At 40.1% G+C, this 24,077-nt stretch overlaps 2 long non-coding RNA genes across 2 annotated transcripts; both read left to right on the top strand.

Annotated features, from left to right (window-relative positions):
* The first annotated feature begins 8,518 nt into the window (after positions 1-8,518).
* On the top strand, positions 8,519-9,554 carry LOC130992960 (uncharacterized). The gene is made up of 2 exons (XR_009091522.1): positions 8,519-8,697; positions 9,258-9,554. It is a non-coding gene; the product is annotated as an uncharacterized LOC130992960 (long non-coding RNA).
* A 5,413-nt stretch (positions 9,555-14,967) lies between these two features.
* LOC130992959 (uncharacterized) lies at positions 14,968-15,915 on the top strand. Its single transcript, XR_009091521.1, has 2 exons — positions 14,968-15,046; positions 15,648-15,915. It is a non-coding gene; the product is annotated as an uncharacterized LOC130992959 (long non-coding RNA).
* The last annotated feature ends 8,162 nt before the right edge of the window (positions 15,916-24,077 follow it).

Raw genomic sequence — 24,077 nt, 5'->3', positions numbered from 1 at the left:
CCGCAGTGTGTCGTTAGGGATGAGTATGGACGATTCGAGCGTGCAGATTTTAGGGGTTTTGTAGCGACGATTAGTCACCGTTACTTTGTGTTTGATGATCCCCCATCACCACCATATGATGCACCCCCTCCTTCGACAGATCCTTTCCCGATTATACCTGCACCCCCATCTGATGAGGTTCCATATATTCCGGAGCCATTTGTGCCTGATGAGGCCATTGCATTTGAGCCTATTGTCCCGGATTCTGCTGTTCCGGAGTCGGGTATTCTGCAGACTGGATCGCCATATATGGATTTTGATCCATTTCATTACTTGACACTGATACCCTTTCCCAGTGCTGATCTGCCTCTTTGGGAGCCGGCCCCAGCGACAGCGCCATTGTTATTACCTCCTACAGAGATTTTACCACCTATTCCATCTCCGATGCCTTGGACCGAGTATGTGCCTTTTGACCCTTATCCGAGGGTTACTCCTCTACCTGAGCCTGGCACCTTTGAGTTTCAGCTTTACATGCATCCTATTCTATACCCACCATCCAGAGATGCACAGGAGGGACCGTCTCGTCCGATTCCGATTGATAGTGATAATGAGGACCCAGACGAGGAGACGCCAGAGATGACAGTGGGGCATGGACAGACCCGACCACTACGACGTCGGACCACTGTTGATGGAGTCGATGTATGGGAGCCTATTCCGGAGCCACCTGTTTGTTATCCGATGGTAGACACAGATGTGGAGGATGAGACAGAGGATGATGATGATAGTGAGGAGACTGAGCCTAGTGAGGATGAGGAGATTGAGCCCAGAGAGGATATGACAGTAGATGATGCGGGAAGTAGAGTATCCGGAGATGCTTTCGGTGGGACTGGATGGGTCTGAGTGAGAGTAGCTACATATGATGATGGGATGGAGATGCTTATATGTAGATAGATGTATATAGATAGAAATGCATAGTATAGTGTGTATATCGGTATCTAACATATATAGATGCCTAGTACGTATGACGACCATTTTGATAGAGCGTCCTAGTATGTATTAGGGACTTTTTGCTGTATATATCCCTTTTTGTAAAAGTCCTCGTAAGAGGCAATTTTCATATATATATGATGATGACCCGAGGGTCTTTTATAAATAAGAGTTTTGTTTTATGTTTTCATATTATGAAGATAAATACAAAAAGAGGTTTCCACTAAGAGATGTAATGTTATAGAAGTAATATGATGTTGAGTAAGAACCCTAAGATTGGTGTTTTATAAGAACTAGTTTAAGAGCTGATGTATGTTTTCTTTTTAAGAATGCCGCCAAGAAGAAGATATAGAAATCAAGAAGAAGAAGAGGAGGAACAACGAGAACCTACGCCACCACCACCCCCTCCACAGCCAGAAAGAAGAATAGAAGAACTCTTTTTGAGGCAAAATCCACCTACCTTTAATGGGTCTGGAGATCCTGCGGAAACTGAAGAATGGATAAGGAGTATGGAGCGAATCTTTAGATTTCTGCGATGTGATGATCTCGAGCGTCTTATGTGTATGTCGTATCAGCTTAAAGGGTCAGCGGATTTCTGGTGGGAAGCGAAGCAGAAAACCATGACCCCAGAACAAATGGCTGCTCTAACTTGGGAGCAATTTAAGATAGCGCTGTGTGAAAAATATGTGCCGCGAAGCTATCGAAAGAAGAAGGAAACGGAATTTGTAAATCTGAGGCAGGGAAACAAAACAGTCGCTGAGTACGATCGTCTGTTTTGTGATTTGGCTCGATATGCACCATATCGAGTAGATACGGACGAGAAGATGTCAGAGCTATTTTGCTCTGGACTAAAACAAGAGATACGAGTTGTCTTGGCAAGTCAGAGTGCGCTGTCATATGCTGAAGCTTTAAATCGAGCATTGGATATGGAACTGGCAATGCAGCCAGAAAAGACGAATCAAATTCCTGTGCCTCAGTCGAACCCGAACCCTCAAAGGGGAAATCAACCATTTTCAGGACAGGGACAGAAAGGAAAGAGGAAATGGGAAGACCGAAGTCAAGAATTTAAAAAGCCATGGCAGTACCAGAATGCACCACCAAATTTTCAAAACAGAGATAAGCGACCTTATGTTGGACCTCCGGCAACACCACAAGGACCTCGAGGGATACCACCTTGTCCGAAATGTAACAAGCTACATTTGGGAGAATGCAAGATCGGAACGAACAACTGCTATACGTGTGGAAGGGCAGGACATTATTCTAATCAATGTCCCAATCGTCAGCAAAGTGGAGGCGGAGGGCGACCAAAACAGTTCCAGCCACAGCTTAGGGCTATGGAAGGACATCTACCGTTACCACCGCCACAGCGCCAACAACAAGCTTACCGACCACATCAGGCGGGAAGACGACCTCTAGCCCCGCAGGCGAATCAGCGACATCACCAGAGAGTGTTTGCCATTGATCAGAAAGCAAAGGATGGGAATCAAGGAAATTTAGCAGGTATGGGTGAGTTAAAAGGAGTACCCATAGTAATATTGTTTGATACTGGAGCTTCGCATTCTTTTATCTCCATTCCGTGTGTGGATACGTTAGAACTGAACGTAGAACCTGCTCCACAACATCTAAGGGTAACCACTCCCATTGGCAGAACTTTTACGGTTTCACGTGTGTGTCCTAACTTAGAATTTAAGTTGGGATCAATACAGCTTAAGGCTAGGAACCTGAGGGTAATGCCTATGTGGCATTTGGACATCATATTGGGAATGGATTGGTTAGAGGAAAACCACGCGATGATTCAATGCAAGGATAGACGCATATCATTTCAACCTCCCGGCCAAGAGTCTACCTCTTTTATTGGCATTGAGAGGAAATGGAAAAAGACGCCAATCATCTCAGCGCTACAAGCCAAAAAGCTTTTGGAAAGGAATGATACAACTGCTTACGTTGTATACTTAAATCAAAACAGGGAATCCAAGGCAAACATCGACGACGTATCAGTCGTGCGGAAGTACCAAGATGTTTTTCCTGAAGCCTTGCCAGGATTACCACCTGATCGACAACTCGAGTTCACGATCGACCTTGAGCACGGAGCCGCACCAATATCAAAAGCACCTTATAGAATGGCACCGGCAGAGTTACAGGAGTTGAAGCTGCAATTGCAAGAATTGTTGGACATGGGTTTCATTCGACCCAGTGTTTCCCCATGGGGAGCACCAGTTCTCTTTGTCAAGAAGAAAGATGGCAGCTTGAGGTTATGCATCGATTATCGTGAGTTGAATAAGGTGACGCTGAAGAACAAGTATCCGTTGCCCCGGATAGATGACCTGTTCGACCAACTACAGGGAGCGAAAACTTTTTCGAAGATTGATTTAAGATCGGGATACCATCAATTGAAAATACGGTCAGAGGATATTCCGAAAACGGCATTTCGTACAAGATATGGACACTATGAGTTTATAGTGATGCCTTTTGGACTAACGAATGCCCCTGCCGTGTTCATGGACCTCATGAACCGTGTTTTCCATGAATACTTAGATAAGTTCGTGGTAGTCTTCATCGATGATATCTTGATTTACTCGAGAAGTAAACAGGAACATGAAGAACATCTAAGGATCGTGTTAGAAAAGTTGCGAACTGAGAAACTTTACGCCAAGTTTAGCAAATGCGAGTTTTGGCTTAAGGAAGTCAATTTTCTGGGCCATATCGTTTCTGCAAGGGGAATTGAGGTAGATCCAACAAAAGTACAAGCTGTACAAGAATGGAGATCACCAACTACGCAGCATGAAATACGCAGTTTTCTAGGGTTAGCAGGTTATTACAGAAGGTTCATTGAGGGCTTTTCAAAAATAGCTAAGCCAATAACGCACCTGCTAAAGAAGGATGTCAAGTATGAGTGGACTGACGCATGTGAGCGAAGTTTCCAGGAATTGAAGAAGAGACTCACCACTGCTCCAGTGCTAGCTGTTCCAAGGGCAGATAAAGAGTACGCTGTCTACACAGATGCGTCAAAGAATGGTCTAGGATGTGTACTTATGCAAGATGGAAAAGTGATAGCTTATGCATCACGACAACTTAGACCACACGAGATGAATTATCCAACGCATGATTTAGAATTAGCAGCAGTGGTGCACGCATTGAAGATATGGAGACATCATCTTTATGGAGTACGGTGTGAAATATACACCGATCACAAGAGTCTCAAATATTTCTTCGAGCAAAAGGATCTCAATATGCGACAGAGAAGATGGCTCGAGTTAGTAAAAGACTATGATTGTGGGATAAATTATCACCCTGGGAAGGCTAATGTTGTAGCTGACGCTTTGAGTAGAAGTAATCAAGTAGAATTGGGATTTCTCCTTACCCAGGAAAAGGACTTGATAAAAGAATTTGAGAGGATGAAAATAGAAGTTATATTACCACCACAAACGACAGAGGTTGTATTGGCCACATTGAGTATTGCACCGGATTTGCGATCAAAGATTATCGTGGCGCAGCGAGAAGATGAGAAAATGGAGAAATTGCGTGTGAAGATTCGAACTGAGAAAATGGAAAGTTATCAAGAAGCGGCAGACAATGCCATCTTATACGAAAGAAGATTGTGTGTGCCTGATAAAGATGAGTTGAAGAATGAAATTTTGAGCGAAGCTCATGACACTCCCTACACCGCACACCCAGGAAGCACGAAGATGTACCAAGATCTGAAAACTCGGTTTTGGTGGGAAGGAATGAAGAGAGAGATAGCAGTTTTCGTAGAAAAATGTTTGGCATGTCAACAAGTAAAAGCACTACACCAAAGACCCTATGGCAAACTACACCCATTAGAGATTCCCGAGTGGAAGTGGGATCACATAGCTATGGATTTTGTCACTGGGTTGCCAAAGTCGAAAAGAGGTAACACAGCCATTTGGGTAGTTGTTGATAGATTGACAAAGAGTGCCCATTTTGTACCTATCTCGATTACTTATGGATCTGACAAGCTAGCTCAGATCTATGTTCGAGAGATAGTACGACTGCATGGAGTACCGTTGACGATCACATCCGACAGAGATTCCAAATTTACCTCACAGTTTTGGATAAGCATGCAGAAGGAGTTGGGTACTAAATTGAATTTTAGTACAGCTTTTCATCCTCAAACAGACGGACAATCTGAAAGGACTATACAAGTTCTGGAAGATATGATCCGAACTGTTGTGCTAGACAAAGGGACCCAATGGGAACAAGTTTTGCCCTTAATTGAGTTTGCTTATAATAATAGTTTCCAGTCAACTATTAACATGGCGCCATATGAAGCCTTGTATGGGAAGAAGTGTAGATCTCCGCTCTATTGGGACGAAGTAGGAGAAAGAAAGGTACTTGGACCTGAAGCAGTAGAAGAAATGATTTCTACTGTGCGACAGATTCGTCAGAGAATCAAGGAGGCCCAAGATCGTCAAAAGTCCTACGCAGATACTAGAAGAACGGAGATTCATTTCGATGTGGGAAATAAAGTTTTTCTGAAAGTTTCCCCATCTCGAGGAGTGCATCGATTCGGTGTGAAGGGAAAGCTCAAACTGAGATATATAGGACCGTATGATATACTAGAGAAAGTAGGCCCCGTTGCTTACAGACTTGCGTTGCCACCACACTTCGCAAACGTCCACGACGTTTTTCATGTATCTCAACTGAGGAAGTACGTGTTTGATCCAAAACACGTCATTCACCAAGAAGAAGTATCCTTGGAACCAGACTTGAGCTATGAGGAGAGGCCAGAAGTTATTCTGGATAGAAAGATACAGCAGTTGCGAAACAAATCAATTGCTTTGGTGAAGATCCAATGGAGACACCATGGCCAAGAAGAAGCAACTTGGGAACTTGAGCAGAAGATGAAGGAGAAGTACCCCGAGCTTTTTCCCGAAGGTAAATAACATAAATTTCGGGACGAAATTTTTTTTAAGGGGGGTAGGATGTAACACCCCGCATTTTTTTTTTCCTTATTATAAGTACCTTGTGTTTTAAGAGTACTGAGATATAAAAATAAGCTATTGATGAGATGAGATTTCTAATGGTTGAGCTATTATATTTTCGATGATGGAATTAGAGAGTGAAATACTTTGAGGAAATAAAGATGTATAGAGATGATGGTTGAACGAGGATGAAGTTAATGATATCTTTTCTTTTGATAGTATGTTAGCCGAGTTCTGGCCTTGGAGATCTGTTTTGGCCTAAGAGTTTTGCTATGGCTTGCGAGCTCTGCTCGGGATGCGGGCTCTGGAATGCCATAGGTGAGGCCATTCCCTATGGAATGCCATAGGTGAGGCGATTCCCTATGGAATGCCATAGGTGAGGCAATTCCTCTGGAATGCCATAGGTGAGGTCATTCCCTATGGAATGCCATAGGTGAGGCGATTCCTATGGAATGCCATAGGTGAGGCCATTCCCTATGGAATGCCATAGGTGAGGCCATTCCCTATGGAATGCCATAGGTGAGGCAATTCCTATGGAAATGCCAGAGGTGAGGCAATTCCTCTGGAATGCCATAGGTGAGGTCATTCCTCTGGAATGCCATGGGTGAGGCGATTCCCTATGGAATGCCATAGGTGAGGCAATTCCTATGGAAATGCCAGAGGTGAGGCAATTCCTCTGGAATGCCATAGGTGAGGTCATTCCTCTGGAATGCCATGGGTGAGGCGATTCCCTATGGAATTGCCATAGGTGAAGCCATTCCTCTGCATTGGTAGAGAAATCACCATTTCTCTGCTCTGGTGCGGAACTAACTTTAGAGAGAGAGAAGTCAAAGCAAGTGGATAAGCATAGTTATCGGATAAGATATTTTATGCAAGTGGATAATTAAGCATGTGTTATTTATCCAATACTTGTTGGCTAAGTAAATGGGGTTATATATATATATATAACACCTTTCTCTTTCATCCCCCATAACAGACGTCCCTTTCCTCTCTCTCCTCGCTCTTCTCTCTCTCCTCTCTCGACTGTCATTACCAACGCCATTGATGAGCTGGTAAAAAGCTTCGTAAGCTACGTGTATCCCATAACCACCGATTAAATCTAGCTAAAAACACTCGTAAATCCATAGAACAAGAGCTCGGGTGAAGGTTCGAACTAGGAGTCAAGGAAGAGGAGTTATACTTTTTGTTACAGAACATAAGAGTAAGCTTCTAAACACATGAATTTACTTATATCTAAGCTTTATGAGCATGTATATAGATGAGTGAAGCATGAAACCAACTCCTAATTCGAGCTGGTAATTTTCGAAGATCACTAGGGTTGGAAGTCTTATAAAATTTTGTCGTCTTCTAACTTTAAAATGGAGAGTATATGCATGCTATTAAGATGTTATTTGTTGGTCATTGAATGAAAAGCATGATTTGATTTTAAGTTTTGGTATATAAAGGTGTTAGGTTGTGTGATGATTGGAAGATAAGATTCATGAAGAGAGTGAGGATTTGAGTATGAAATGAGCCTATGAGATTGAAGTTATGATTGTTGATGGATTAAAATGATGATTAGAAATGTTTAAAAATGATTATGATGAATTGGGTTGACAAGAAAATAGAGTATGCTTGGCTATACGTTTAGGATGGACTAGTTGATGAGTTAATTGGCTAGCTTTTAAGCTACTGACTTGATTGTTTTTGACGGGGTTTTTGATACCCAAAAATCTTGAAAATTTTATGGTAAACATATATAAGTGTTAGGAACGTTCATGTAAAATTTGAGGTCATTTGAACATCGTCTAATAACCTTTTCATTTATGAGTCTCCAACTGCAACTGTCTACCGAAAGTGTGAAAGAAACAGATACTAGAATCACTTTTCCAGTAGTTTTTCATGAGTTTATGGTTTCTATATTTTTATATGAACAAGATGAACATGTTAGCTAGCTACCCATAAAATTTTAAGTCTTTTTGACAAGATCTACTATTTTTCTAAAATCAAAACTTTCAGTTGCACAAAACTGTCGAATAGGGTAGACTGTAGGAAAATGATCATATCTCCTAAACCACATAGAGTTTTGCAACCTATTTTTTTTAAATGAAACTAGACGTTAAGAGGTTTCAAATGATACGAGTCCCAAACCCAGGAGAGTTCCGAGGTAAAGCAGTTTATTACTTGAAGTTGGGACAGAGTATATGAAGTCAAGTATGGTCTTTCACTAATTACACCTACTTTGATCTAGTAAATTGCATGTGTTAATGGTGATAACTATACACCTTAGTAATTCATAAAAAGGGCTAATGGAGTATATATATATATATGTTTATATATGTATATAGATGTAATACTTTTCCGAGATAAATGTACTTAACCAAATTCGGTTCTCTTGAGAGATTTAACCACATGGTGAAGTTATTAAGCATTATACGAATTATCAGATATTTGTTAAAGAATGTGTTATAACCTCACAACTTTAGTATGTGATTGATAGATGGGTTTGAGTATTTAGGAGTCGTTCCTTAATGAACTAATTAGACTTAAAATTTGGTGATGCATTGGAAATAAAAATGATGAATACTTAGAATTTATTATAAGAGAGTTTGTTACGAAGAGTGATTAGTTACAAGGGAACAAAGGAAGACTACTACTTAGATAAGAATAGTAAACCTAGTGAGGATTTGTCTAATTGACGTTTATTTTATTACATGATCGTCTATGCCAACGATGATATCTGAAGACGCGAGTCAAGGGCATAAGTAGGATTTCTCCGAAGTACTAGTACCAAAGCTAAGATTTCCAGGTGGGCATTACTTTCTAATACTCCTATTACTGGCTTTTTAAAATGATGATTATGATGATGTCTATAAGTTTTTAAGATGTTTTGAGATAAATTGATGTTTGAACTAATTAACTTGCCGAATTTTGATGACGATGAGCCTGTACGTTACACTCTACTGATGAGATGAGACGATTTCGGGTCCTGCCAAAGGCGGGATTGTGTACACGGAGGTAACCGTGAGCTGTACACCGGGTTGGCCGGTCAGAAATGACTGTGAGCCGACTGTCTAGTCGGCCGGTTACGGTGCTTGAGAAGGAGGCCTACTTCTCAGTACCATGATGATGATGATGAGTTGTAGAAGTGGTACTACATGCTAAGTATTTATGACTGCAGTCTATCTTTCATTACTTTATGATACTTGAAATTTATCAATTGCTTACACAGGTTCTTTTAAGGAAAAACCCCTGTGTGATGTTTAAATGGCAAGTTAAATGTATAGCTCTAAGAGCGAGATTGTTTATTTTCGGCTTATGTCCACTGAGTATTTATACTCAGCCCTGCATGTATTTCTAAATGTGCAGGATGAGCAAGGAGAGAGATTGGGGAATCGCTGGAGGGCTGTTGTTCATAGACGACCCTTTTGAGTACCGTATTTTACTTCTATACGGTTGTGCGAATAGTTGAAGACTATGTTCTTGAAACTTAATTAGGATTGTTACTCTCAGCTATATGTCTTCATACATATAGTCTGATCACGCTATGTTGTGCTACCCTGAACAATATGAATCATTGTAACTATTTAGCTATACTCCCTTTTGTTTATGTTGACTAGAACCTTGATACATTTGAATGAATGAAGCTGATAATGTTTCTTTTAAGATTGATGATATTATATTAACTAGAATTATTAGTAGCTTTCGCTTGACGAGTCTTTCAGATTCCTTTGTTCTACCCTATCTTTTTATTAGTCGTATCGATACCCAATCTACGCTATCACTGGCTAGATGTCGGGCTGCGACACAACTAAACTAGAAAAAGAACTCTAACACTTGAGTTCGAGCAGTTCTAGTCTATTACAAATGAAACCTATGGATTTTGGTATCATCAAAACAAAGATTAGGATATTCCATTAAGTTCCCAACACTATCTAAGGAAATGATTGAGTCAAGGATCAATTACTAATCAAGAGCTTGATTATAGGAATCTCAATATTACTTTCCTTAATTGTATCTATTCTCACCCAATAAAAGGGTCTATTGTAATTAGCAGGAAGAACAACAAGAAAAAAGAAATTTACAATCATTCATACTATTCTTCCCTGTTCTCGGCTCAATCCTAATTATGATAATACCATGTTTTAACATGGTATCAGAGCAGGATTAGTCTTGGAACAGCCCCCTTAATCCCTGAAAAAAAAAAACAGAACACCCACAACATGTCAGAGGGTAAGATTTAAACTACAACAACAGATCCAAATGAGTTAACGTTACAAATCGCAAATCTGTTACAAAACTCAAATAACGTCTCGCTGGGATTCAAGCTAGACGGCAACAACTATGCCCTATTGGCTGGTCTCATGAAGGTGACCATAGGGAGCAGAGGCAAATTCGGTCACATCACCGGCCAACCACCACAACCAAAAATAACGAATCCCGAGTAGTACAAATGGGAAGAAGTAGATTTGTCCGTGTTTTCGTGGCTGCTACAGAACATGGAGGGAAAGTTGGTGCTCAATTTCGCCCAACACCAGCCGTCTGGGATAGCTTGGTCGTAACTTATGGAAGCGAAACTACTGATCGACTCCAGATTTACTATCTGGAAGTAAGAGCAAACAAAGTAAACCAAGGGCAGCTAATATTGGAGGATTATTGGAACAACTTACAGGCGATTTGGCTCAATATCGACAGAAGAGAACCTAATCCCATCGGTTGTTGCGAAGAGGGAATCGCAAAGTATCGGAAATTCATTGAAAACAGGCGACTATTCCAATTCCTATCGGGATTGGATGCGAAATACGATAACATCTGGCGAGATATCCTCAAGGAATCTCCCTCTCCCTCAGCTGAGTCGGCATTTTCAAAAGTGATACGGGAGGTCACCCGACTACTGATTTTGCAACCGGCAACCAACCACGCCGACTTGGAGATCGCATCATCGGGAGGAATTGGCACCGGCCTTGCTGCCGCTCGACCCATGTTCTCACGGTCAGAGGGACCGCCACCAACCAACACCGCTCGACCCCAACAGAATCGCTCTGGCGCCCCGTTACAGCGGAAGAAGGAGGATAAGTCGAAGTTATATTGCAGCCATTGTGGAATGCAGAGACATACAAAAGAGATGTGTTTTCAGATCGTGGGGTATCCCGAATGGTGGGATAAAAACCACAAAACCACGAAGGGGAAGGTAGCGGTGACTGTGGACAGCCAGGAAATCGCTGGCTCGGCTGTAGCGGTGGGCGGTGGCCATCACCCGATGGGCGAGAAGAGGGGAGGCGGCGCAAATGGCTAAGGATGAAGGGTTTTCAGGTATAGGGTTTGGTGGATCTCCACTAGACCCTCCCACTTTTGGAACTTTATGTTTTAAACCCCCTGAGTTTCAAAAATTCCAAAATAAACCCCATCTTTCTCCCTTTCAGCCCACAAGTTTGACTAAATCACAGAATGAACCCCATTCAAATTATTTTAAGCCCCTAAATTCCGATGAATTACATAGAGAACCCCAAGTTTCCAACAAATCTGAAAATGACCCATATTTATGCAAAAATTCCATAAATACCTCCCATGCTTACCAAGTGTCAAATAAAAAAGGGGATAGGGATCGAGGATGGTTTTTTGATTGTGGTGCCACAGATACAATGACATTTGATAAGTCGGATATCGTAGAGTCATCACAATCCTTTAGAACCCATGTCCAAACTGCTACTGGTGAATTGACGAAAGTTGAAGGAGTCGGAACTATAGAAATTACTCCCACTTTAAAATTATCTAATTGTCTATATGTTCCGTCTCTTTCACATAAATTACTGTCAATCAGTCATGTTACAAAGGAACTAAATTGTACCATGCTCATGCATCCTCATTTATGTCTTCTTCAGGATATCAGGACAGGGGAGATTATTGGGCGTGGCACTGAGCGGGATGGACTGTACTATGTGGATGAGATAGCTCAACAAGGCAAGGTGATGCTGGCTCACGGAACTGCAGACCGGGAAGCCTGGCTTTGGCACCGACGTTTAGGGCATCCTTCCACGGGTTAGGTTAAGCTTTTATTTCCTAAACTTGTGAAAACTGAAAGTTTATCTTGTGAGACTTGTGTTTTAGCTAAGAGTCACAGACAATCTTTCAAGCCTAATAATACTCAAGTGAACTCTATATTTTCTCTTGTTCACTCTGATGTTTGGGGTCCGTCACCTATTATGGGGGGTCAAGGATTTAGATGTTTCTTGCTTTTGATTGATGATTGTACTAAGGTGACATGGGTATATTTTCTCAAACAAGAATCCTAAGTTTTTGAAAAATTTACTCATTTCTACACCATGGTACAAACTCAATTTCAGAAAAATATTCAAACCTTTCGAACGGATAATGGGGGGGAGTTTATTGATCATTCCATGAAAACTTTTTGCCAACAGAAAGAAATAATTCATCAAACTACTTGTCCCCATACCCCCGAACAAAATGGTGTTGCCGAAAGAAAAAATCGAATTTTACTTGAAATGACTCGGGCTATGATGATTGAGTCACGAGTACCCACCTCCTTTTGGCCAGAGGCTATCGCAACTTCTGTCTACCTAGTAAACCGTCTTCCTACTAGAACTCTCCAGCTCAAGACTCCTTTGGAAAAATTATCAACTCTGGCTAATATACCTAAAGCTCTGACTCTTCAACCTCGGATCTTTGGATGTTCAGTATTCGTTCATATTCCTAAACATGAACGAACAAAACTCTCTCCATGTGCTATTAAGTGTGTCTTTGTTGGATATGGGGTTAATCAAAAGGGGTGTTACAACCCTCAAACACGTCAAATCTTAACCACCATGAACTGCAATTTTTTTGTAATACCCCGTTTCCTCGAGCTAAGTTTAGAAAAAATTTTGAACTTAGATAGGAAGATGATTCACGCCGAATAAAAGAAAATGAATTTATTTTAATTCCAACAAAGACGATTTACAAAAATATATTTGTAAATTTAGTTATTTAAATTCTTATGCATGGCATATTTATTTAAATTGAGCATTTGAATTTTTTTTTATACGAGCATTTGAACCCTAAAGAATTATTTCAGTTTGACAATTCATCACAGATGTTTTAATTGTCACATCACGTTATTTCATTGCTTTTAGCAACACTTACCATCAAGCCACTCCCTACAATTAAAGTCTTCCTACACTCTAATTTTCCTTCATTCACACAATTAAAGTCTTCCTACACTCTATTTTCTTTCATTCACACATCTACTCTTGAAAAAGTAACAGCATAGCCGTGCAGTCACCCCACCCTGTGCATCCCTTTTATATCATCAGCCAAAGTCCTCCTTCATCCCACACAAAGATAGAGCTCCAGCTCAGTCCATAAAACAAACAACATTTTCATCAAGGTTTCATTTCAAATTCACTATTGAACCAGACTGCCAAATCAAAACCACCAAGATGTTCATCAACTCAAGGTTTTATTTCAACCAGATTATTTACGCAGTGTTTACTAAAGTAGACAACAACTCAATCTTTCATTTTTAGAAGAATACATTCATACATATGTTCGCATACATCTATTCTGTGTATATATATAAATATGTGTGTATCCGCATTAACAATTGACCCAAGTTTTCAGTATGTATAACAAAATTCATTTACTGATTTAAAGAAAAGACTTATGTTTGTACATATGAAAGAATCGACTTGATAAAAGAGAAGTCTTGAAGCTTTGTTATCCCCTGATTTCGAACCTTACTGCGTCGAGTCCTTTGGTGTGTTTCTTGGCTGTGAGAGTCGATAGATGGAGGGAGGTAGAGCACGGCACGGCGGTAACTCGCCGCTGCTGTCCGGCCAAGGGAGAGTGAAAAGGGGGAGGAGATCCGAGGCGGCGGCTTTTCTGCCGTTGCTCTGGATCTGAGAACGGCGGCGGCCATGGCTGTCCTGTGGTCGCCGGACTGATTCAGAAAGAGAGGGGTGGCCGGCGGCGTTCGTCGCCGGAAGAGGAACCGTGCAGTCACTGGAGGAGACTGAGGACGACTGGATTGAGGTCACTAGGGTTCAGGCGCTGCAGCAGTTCATCGCTGTTGTCGTCGCCGGAGATCTGAGAGAGGGAGTCCGAGTCACGTCAGCGGCAGCTTTTCTTGTTGCAGTCGCCGAGAAGGGAGAAGAGAGAAGGGAGCTGGAGCCTGTCGCCGCTTGCTCCGGCGAGCTCCAACGGCCGTGAAGCCCGAGCAGTTGCGAGGGAGAGAGGCGAGCAGTCGTGAGGGAGAAAGGGATGAGCAGTCGTCGGGGAGAGGAAAGATGCCGAAGAAGGGAGAGCCGCGCCGCTCGCCGGCGGCGACGGCGCCGTTGAACGGCAGCGGCGACGGACATATCGTCCGAGAGAGAGAGAGAGAGGAGAGGGGAGTGTGCAGCTGCGTTTGTGTTTGTATGTGTGTGTGCGGCTGATGGGAGAAGAAAGGAAGGAAGAAAAGTGTGGTGTTGGGCCTAGGTTTGGGCTTGAGTGTTGGGCCGAGTCTATTGGGCCGAGTTTTGTTTAAATTTTATTTCAGTTGGGCCAGTGTTTAATTAAAGGGTTGGGACTCATTTTATTTAAACTTGGGCTGCCATTTTTTTTTAGTGGGCTGCGAAATTAAAAAAAAAAAGGGAGGTCCTTGATTTAATTATTTTAAATGGGCTGCCCAATTATTGATTTAATTGGATTGTGGAGAGTTGTTTTAAAAAAAAAAAGCTACACTATTATAATTAATTAGACTTATTAGGTTTGATTAATTATTTTAATTTTCATAATAATATTAAATTATTATTATTATGTGCATATTTTAAGTAATTTCTTATTATATGCCAAGCATGACATGAATTTGCATTATATTTTTGCAATATGAGTATTTAAGATTTAATTGGTTTTATTTATAATTCCAATTATTAAAGAAAGATGAGTAAGAATATTGTTGGTGTTCTTAACTCAAGAGAAATGTTTTCAATTATTTATTCATTAAATTTTGAAAACCGACTAAGTGAATCATAGAATGTTAAGCACTACACCATGGCTTAAGATTAGATTCAAGGAGACCTATTAAGAATAGAATTTCTTGTAGGCTTTGTGACGAGGGGGACTAGCGCTGCTTTCCCAAGACAGGTTTTTATGTGTATGATCTTCAGGCTTTGCCTATCCAGGTGGGCATTACTTTTACTATACGTATATAGAGATCCCCTGCGTGTCGTAGGCCTCTTATACGAATGAATGCATGAGATGATCTAACTGTTAATTTCAGTTTCATATATATCAAATGAGTTTAAATGTTACGTTCAAGCAAGTTATTTAATGACAAAATCTTTGAGTTAAAGTTATTTCAACTATTGTCTTGCCATAAAATGTTTAAATTTTAGTATGATATCTATCTGCTTTGGCTTTGCCAATGATGCAATCGAATTCGGGTCTTGAGCAGTTGATAGCTATCCTGCCAGGGCTAGTGTACACCAGTGACCGTGAGTCATCTAGCGGGTTGGCCGGTCAAGTGACCGTGAGAGGTGGCCACCTCTCCGGCACAAAGTTCCAGATATGATAGATTACAAGAGAACTTAGACTGCAGTCGAACTTTAAGAATCACAACTGAATTTAGTAAGCTTGGGCATTTTTAGCGAAAAACCCCTTGCTGTACTGTTTATGATGGCATGACAATTTAAATCTTTACGAAGCATGTTATATTTCATAGTAGGCATATGTGCCCACTGAGTATTTTTATACTCAGCCCTGCATGTATTTCTAAATGTGCAGGTTGAGCAGCTGATGGAATGGAATGATGTTGAGCGGGTGTTCTTTTGACATTTCAAGAAATGTAACCTTGAGTATACATCTTCATATGTATATCTCACACGTTTTTCCGCTGCAAAACACTTTTATTAGAATAACTCTATGTTATGAAGTTGTGACACGTGTTATTGGATAACCCACCTTAATCAGTTCTCCTTCATGTGTATGTTTTATAAGTATCCAAATGATCATATATGATCCTAGCATCTTATCTATGAGTGACATTCTCATATACCTTAATGTTAAGTAATTGTCCATTTCCATTTCTTATTGTTCACCCCAAGTCATAACCCCGGCTAAATTGTCATTAAGGGTTGCGGGCTGTGACAGAGTGGTATCAGAGCGGTTCGTTCGCTCTGGCCCTAGAAACCTTATTCTAAAAGAGTCGAGTCTAGTTTGATTCTTTAGACTTACATGGGTTTATACGGCACCGCTCAACACTCCATTGCATCGTGCTCAATCAAGGAAAGAAGGTAACTGTAGTTCAACGTGTTAAAGATGTTATTGTTCTAAGATGTTTTATGAATATGTTTATGTAAAGAGCATGATATTATGAAATGTTGAATGTTTTGCCTTTCATGGCATATTTTCGCAATCTATGATGTTATGATCAGACGAATGATAGAAAAATTGACATATGTTTTCCCAGAGAACATAGATTGCTATAAGTTGCATGATCACAATTTCAAAAGAACATAGACTACTAGATTAGTAGGATATCTCTACAATCTAGATTCTTAAGGTGATGATGTAGAAGAATGAAAGAGAACTTAGAGCATTTCAGCTCCCTCAAGAAAACAATGATTCTTTTGAACTACAAAGAGGAATGAAAAGATATGTACGAGGTAAAGGAAAAGCACAGAATGATGATACGCGACGAATTCAAGGTAAACGTTGCATCAAAGGTTGAACCATAGTCTCTACGTTCGAATGTTCAAGTGCGACGGAACATCGAATTGACTTTTGCTACTCGATAGATTTTAAGAATAGTGTGTTTTGCCTGTGTACGTATGTCTGTGTGTATATGTCTTAAGAGAGGTTTGGGGTTTGAGATCAATAGGATAGGGAACCTTAAGATAAGTTTAGTTGTCATGATGAGCTTATGTTTTGTTATGTATAGTGTGTTCATGGCTCTCCAAGTTCGGGACGATGTTTCTCGTGTGACTGGGAGGTGATGATGTTGGACCTGGCCAGTCCACATGATCCAAATCTCAGTAGACGTCTTTTTGGGTTGAAAACCCATGTGTTTCAACTTTCGGTTGAAAAACCAGATGGGTTCATACTCGAGGTCATTTTGTTCGACCTAGTAGTTAATCATTCCATACCCTCTGGTCATTCTTTTGATTCTCTTGAACAATTTCTACAACACCTTGCTTTAATGTTGTGTTGAGTTTGAGCCTTGCAACTCGTGAGTTGTCATAATAGATCCTCTTGTTTGATAAGACCAAGAAGTGTTAGTCTACCGACGTAGTATACTACCCAAACTATGGCTTCATATAATTGTGTCTCATTGTGATTAATTTCCTTAGCCTTACTTGAAGTGGACGTGTGGTATGAAGATGAAGGGAAGGGATTAGTGTGTAGGTTTAGGGGGGACAAGTATTAAATGGTGAATAGTGTTTGGTCTCCAATCATCCTTCCTAAGCAAGACAAATTCACTTCATTTCCCTCATTTCCTTCACCATTCGGCCACTCTCAATTTCTCTCCCTCTCTTCCGATTTTGCTCCAAAAGATCACCATAGATGAATCACCAAAGCTTCCAAGTTCACATCAAAATCAAATCCTCCACCAAATCAACATAAACACCTTTCAATTCTTGAAGATTTCAAGAGGACCGTGGGGTTTGGTTTGAAGAGTGAGAAAGGAAAACTATGATCTTTGTTTAATCTTGGGTAAGTGATTCTTATTTTTATAGATCTAGATTGTATGATGTTATATGTGAAGTATATGCCTTGAGATGTGAAAGTTCGATGGAGTTTAGTTTACCCAAAATTGGGAACTTTCGAGTTAATGGTTAAAATGATTAATAGATGATGAAGATGAGTCCATGAGATGTATATGATGATGATTGATGGAGTAAATTGAGTATATGATGTCAATTGATGATTTTGATATGAGTTAGTTTAACAAAATTAGGGATATGTGTATCTATGCTCTAATTTGTAAATTGATGGGTTATATGTGAGATTAATTGGCTAAGATTGATAGATCTATGAATGGATTAAGGTATCATGTGTGTTTATTAAATTTCAAAGGGTTTACTTTAATAAAAATTAGGACTTTTTGCCTATGTGTTATTTAAGTGATTTTGGTTTAGGATATATGTAATTGAGCATGATATTAGTGTCTAATTATGTTTGACTAGGTCTTTTGTTGGCTAAATAAAATTTTGACTTAGTTTAGTTTATATGAGTTTTTGAGTTTTCATATATTGAGAGGTTGATGATTGGTAAAATGAGGTCTAATTGCTTTATGATCATTATGTGAACGCCTGTCATGCTTTTATTAAGAGTTTACGTTGATACGTGAGTTTTCATTAGAGTTTAGTTTGCTAAAATTGGGAAGTTTTTATTGATGATGAGATTTGATGAATTGATGTCTTATATGTGCTATTAAATGACTCAATTTGATTAATCTAAGGTTGGATTAATGATTTATGCATGTTTGTAAATTTTCAAAAAAGTTTAGTTAGATATAAAATAGGGCTTTTTGATTTATGTGCTAATTATTTGAATTGGCTAAGGATAATTGATAATAAGCATGATAGTAATGATAGTTAAAGGTTAATTTCGCTAATTGTTGATTATATGTGAAATTGCTTGAGTTTAGATTACTAGGATTTGGGTATTTTTGAATTATGAGATCAATGTTTGGATTAATGATGTCTATATGCTAATTGGACTTTATACAGGACTATGGCATGATTAAATTGAGAATTTTGAATGAAATGAAAAGTGTTAGTTTGAGGAAGAAGATGACATACATGTGTATCTATATGTGTATAATGAGTTATATGATGAATGAGATCATGTTTGAATAATTGAGTATTTTAAGAGTTTGAGATGAGATTTTGGTGAATTTCGTAGGCCTACTGACCTACTGTGATCGACGGTTTTTTTTTTTTTTTTTTTCAATGTCAAAAAGCTTTGAAAATTTTATACCAAGTCTCTACATAAGTCTTGAGAACATCGGAAAAATTTCAAGTCATTTGGACTTCGTTTACTATTTTTAAAAAAATACAAAACCGAAACTGCACATTACTACCGAGAGTTTCAGAGAACAGAGGAAAGAGTCCTTCATTTCAGTAGCTTCCTGTGTGATATAGCTTTCCAAAATTTTATGGTATTAACCTTATTGTGTTAGCTAAATATCCACAAAATTTGAGCCCAGTTTGACAACATTTACTATTTTTCAAAAATCCAAGTTTTCGATTGCTCAAAACTGCCGAATATGGTAGACTGTAGTAAAACAGTCATGTCTCCTACAATACTTGGAGTTTTTGACTCTATGTTTTTTTTATATGAAACTAGACTCGAAGACCTTTCTTTTGGTATGAGTCTCGAGTCCAGGAGGTGTCGGAGTCAGAACAGGTTAGATTTTGAAGTTGAGTCAATGTAAAAAAATAGAGCATGATTTGATAATGTTTGATTGTGTTTTCTTATGGGCCTTAGGTGATTGTGTTGTCTATGTGTTTGAATGAGATTAGACGAGCCTTATATGAGAGACAAATCGAGACTTAGAACCATGATTTTCTTGAAACCTATCCTTGAACTTTATTTGAGATGAGTGGAGAGTTTATATAGAGTTGAGTAAGGAGATATAATATGAGATAGAGCATAAGTTTCCTTTCATGTCTCTGATAACCATAAGTTTTTGATGTCGAGTCTAGAATAGTATCTCTAGACTTCTAAGAATGTCAGTAACCCTCAGCTCGCCGTCACACTGCCGCAACAAAGGTACGATAATAGTTTCAAAAATATACATATATATATTTCAGATGTTATGAAAGTTTTTCAAGAAAATGTGCGCCTTATGGTTACGATGCTATGTGAATGCTTTTTGTCGTGTTTGGGACTACCCGAACCCATAACGACTCAATGAATGTATTTCGTGTTTGGGACAACCCGAGCCCTTAACGAATCAATGTATGTATGTATGTATGGTCGAGTTAGATTCCTTGAATCTTTCCAGCATAAGCAAAGTTTTCATGAAAGGGACATTAAATGTCCATATATGTTAAAGTTTCAAAAGAAACAGAAGTATGTATGTATGAATGAATGAGAAAGCTTTATGTTGTCGTTTTAGGCTAGCTGCCTATACGATTAGAATGATGGGTCCTCTTACAAACCGTTTGAGTACCACCCAAGAATGCTTTAAGAATGTTAATCGTGATAGCACCGCTTGATCGATTTAAGTAAAGACTGGTAAGATAGAAATGTTTAACATAGAGATGTTACAACATAGAGGAAATGCCTTAAGACTAAGGATTCACTTGAGCTATTTCAATAGCGGTGAGATTAAGTTTTTCACATAAGAACTTATGTTGCTTATAATTATGATGTTAGTCGTGATAGCTTGGCTAGAACAACATAGAATGGACGTTCATGGTATCAGTAACTTATGATGAAGTACTTATTAGTAAGTGCTTTATGTTAGAAGTTGACTTAGAGCTTTATAAGAGATAAGAAGTTGACATGATTGGGGGCGAAGCTCCCATTTGACTGAGTGATTCATTGTGCTGGGTCTGGCCAGCCCATATAACTAAGATCTCGGTGATTGTCAATTAGGATTTTGTCCTTGAGTAGGGCGTCATCCCAATGTATAGACTCACACTATGTAGTTGTCACAATAAGATCTTATTTTACCACGATAAGCACAGTAATGACTAGAATGACTTAGTTTGCTGTCAGTTCTCGAAGTACTAGAAGGTGATATTCTCACAGTTAGAAAGATACACTAAGCATCAACCTATATTTTGACCGACAGTCGGTAGAAACAAAGCAACTTCTGGAATCCCAAGTGGAGAACCAGGGCAGATAACTAGTATGATAGAGTTTTCAACAAAACCTGTAACAGCCCGGCTCCAGACTTGACGGCTGTCCCCACAGACCAATACGAATCTTTTCTAGCGTGTTTTGTCCTCACTCGCACGCTCCATGAGAAACTTCCCATGGGGTCACCCATCCCGGAATTGTTCCAAGCCAAGCACGCTTAACCTTGGAGTTTCTTCCGTGTGGGCACCAGAAAAGAAGATGCATCTTATTGATATGAGTAGCCCAATCAAATCCTTTAAGCTCTTCTTGAATATGCAGTCTCATTCCTGCATATTCTCGGAATCCCTCTCGTTCGGGTGTGTTTCGGTTCATCCCTGCGCCCCTCCGCTTGGAAGTCTTAACCGGAGCCGCTCTTTGTCTGTGCCTCTTTGCACCGGCGATCACTCCGTACTTCGTCCCCGGGCGTCACAAAATGTCAGGACGTGCTCCAAATGTGGTGGACACTTATGAGAAACGCGTGAAGGAGTTCGCAAACGAATGGCGTCATGAGATATTCAATTCCCCTACCAAGCCAAAGAAATATTACGTAGGAGCAACCAACGAGCAAGACTCTCACCATCGAATCACTGCTACCAAGGGAGAATGGGAAGACTCCGACACAATCTGGATATACACCACCTCAAGATGTGGTGAAGGAAAGAAAATGGAATGAAGAAAACAACAGAAAATTCGAGAATAGAAAAAGAACTTTAGAATAAGACTTAAGATCCAACCCAGCCTCAGAGCCAACAACCTCACACTAGAAGGGTGATTGTTTCGGCTAAAGTGTCAAAAGCTCCATCAATAGGAATGTTCAAAGGAAGCAAGTATTTGTTTTAAACTTCAGAGAACTTGAGCACTATGTCTCATTAGCCAAAGTTGAATTACTTGACTTATGACTTAGAACTCGTTGTGGTTGTGCATGTGTTGGAAATTTGGAGACACTATCTCTACAGAGTTAAGTGTGAGGTCTTTATAGCTGACAAGAATTTGAAGTGTTTTTTTTTTTTCGAGCAAAGAGGTTTCAATGTAAGACAACAGAGACGATTCGAATTAGTGAAGAATTATGATGGTACCATCAATTGGAAATTAAGAGAAGATGTTTCACCACTAAATATGAAGAACCGATTGGTGATTGCCTTATTTGGTTTAGTACTTGTTCACCATCCGGAGACAATATCAAGTTGTGTAGTTGCATCAATAGTTAAGTGTGAATTGCAAGAAAGGATTATGAAAGCACGAAATGAAAATGGATACTGGTGAGAAAATGTGTCTCGCCTCAAGAATAAGAAAAACGAAAGGATTCACGAAAGTCAGGAATAGTGCACTAATGGTTAGTGGAGGATTGTGGATGTATACACTGAATATTACGTCTCGCAGTTAAGAAAGTATGTGATTAAGAAAGATGAGATAGTCCAAGCTCAGGGCTTAAGTTATGAAGAGAAATCAATTTAGTGACTAGATTGCAAGGTTCAAGTGTTACGAGGCAATAATATTGTTCTCGTCATGTAGTGGAACCATCACAGGATGGAAAAGGCTACAAAAGAGATGAATGAAACGAATGACTAGTATCACAAGCTAGAATACCAGATATGCAATTCCGAGGACGGAATTTTTATAAGGAGGGAGGGATGTAATACCCCGTTTCCTCGAGCTAAGTTTAGAAAAAATTTTGAACTTAGATAGGAAGATGATTCACGCCGAATAAAAGAAAATGAATTTATTTTAATTCCAACAAAGACGATTTACAAAAATATATTTGTAAATTTAGTTATTTAAATTCTTATGCATTGCATATTTATTTAAATTGAGCATTTGAAATTTTTTTTATACGAGCATTTGAACCCTAAAGAATTATTTCAGTTTGACAATTCATCACAGATGTTTTAATTGTCACATCACGTTATTTCATTGCTTTTAGCAACACTTACCATCAAGCCACTCCCTACAATTAAAGTCTTCCTACACTCTAATTTTCCTTCATTCACACAATTAAAGTCTTCCTACACTCTATTTTCTTTCATTCACACATCTACTCTTGAAAAAGTAACAGCATAGCCGTGCAGTCACCCCACCCTGTGCATCCCTTTTATATCATCAGCCAAAGTCCTCCTTCATCCCACACAAAGATAGAGCTCCAGCTCAGTCCATAAAACAAACAACATTTTCATCAAGGTTTCATTTCAAATTCACTATTGAACCAGACTGCCAAATCAAAACCACCAAGATGTTCATCAACTCAAGGTTTTATTTCAACCAAATTATTTACACAGTGTTTACTAAAGTAGACAACAACTCAATCTTTCATTTTTAGAAGAATACATTCATACATATGTTCGCATACATCTATTCTGTGTATATATATAAATATGTGTGTATCCGCATTAACAATTGAACCAAGTTTTCAGTATGTATAACAAAATTCATTTACTGATTTAAAGAAAAGACTTATGTTTGTACATATGAAAGAATCGACTTGATAAAAGAGAAGTCTTGAAGCTTTGTTATCCCCTGATTTCGAACCTTACTGCGTCGAGTCCTTTGGTGTATTTGTTGGCTGTGAGAGTCGATAGATGGAGGGAGGTAGAGCACGGCACGGCGGCAACTCGCCGCTGCTGTCCGGCCAAGGGAGAGTGAAAAGGGGGAGGAGATCCGAGGCGGCGGCTTTTCTGCCGTTGCTCTGGATCTGAGAACGGCGGCGGCCATGGCTGTCCTGTGGTCGCCGGACTGATTCAGAAAGAGAGGGGTGGCCGGCGGCGTTCGTCGCCGGAAGAGGAACCGTGCAGTCACTGGAGGAGACTGAGGACGACTGGATTGAGGTCACTAGGGTTCAGGCGCTGCAGCAGTTCATCGCTGTTGTCGTCGCCGGAGATCTGAGAGAGGGAGTCCGAGTCACGTCGGCGGCAGCTTTTCTTGTTGCAGTCGCCGAGAAGGGAGAAGAGAGAAGGGAGCTGGAGCCTGTCGCCGCTTGCTCCGGCGAGCTCCAACGGCCGTGAAGCCCGAGCAGTTGCGAGGGAGAGAGGCGAGCAGTCGTGAGGGAGAAAGGGATGAGCAGTCGTCGGGGAGAGGAAAGATGCCGAAGAAGGGAGAGCCGCGCCGCTCGCCGGCGGCGACGGCGCCGTTGAACGGCAGCGGCGACGGACATATCGTCCGAGAGAGAGAGAGAGAGGAGAGGGGAGTGTGCAGCTGCGTTTGTGTTTGTATGTGTGTGTGCGGCTGATGGGAGAAGAAAGGAAGGAAGAAAAGTGTGGTGTTGGGCCTAGGTTTGGGCTTGAGTGTTGGGCCGAGTCTATTGGGCCGAGTTTTGTTTAAATTTTATTTCAGTTGGGCCAGTGTTTAATTAAAGGGTTGGGACTCATT

This window comes from Salvia miltiorrhiza, chromosome 7 (assembly GCF_028751815.1).
Source record: "Salvia miltiorrhiza cultivar Shanhuang (shh) chromosome 7, IMPLAD_Smil_shh, whole genome shotgun sequence".
Lineage (NCBI taxonomy): Eukaryota > Viridiplantae > Streptophyta > Magnoliopsida > Lamiales > Lamiaceae > Salvia > Salvia miltiorrhiza.
This window is presented reverse-complemented; position numbering and strand designations above follow the sequence as displayed.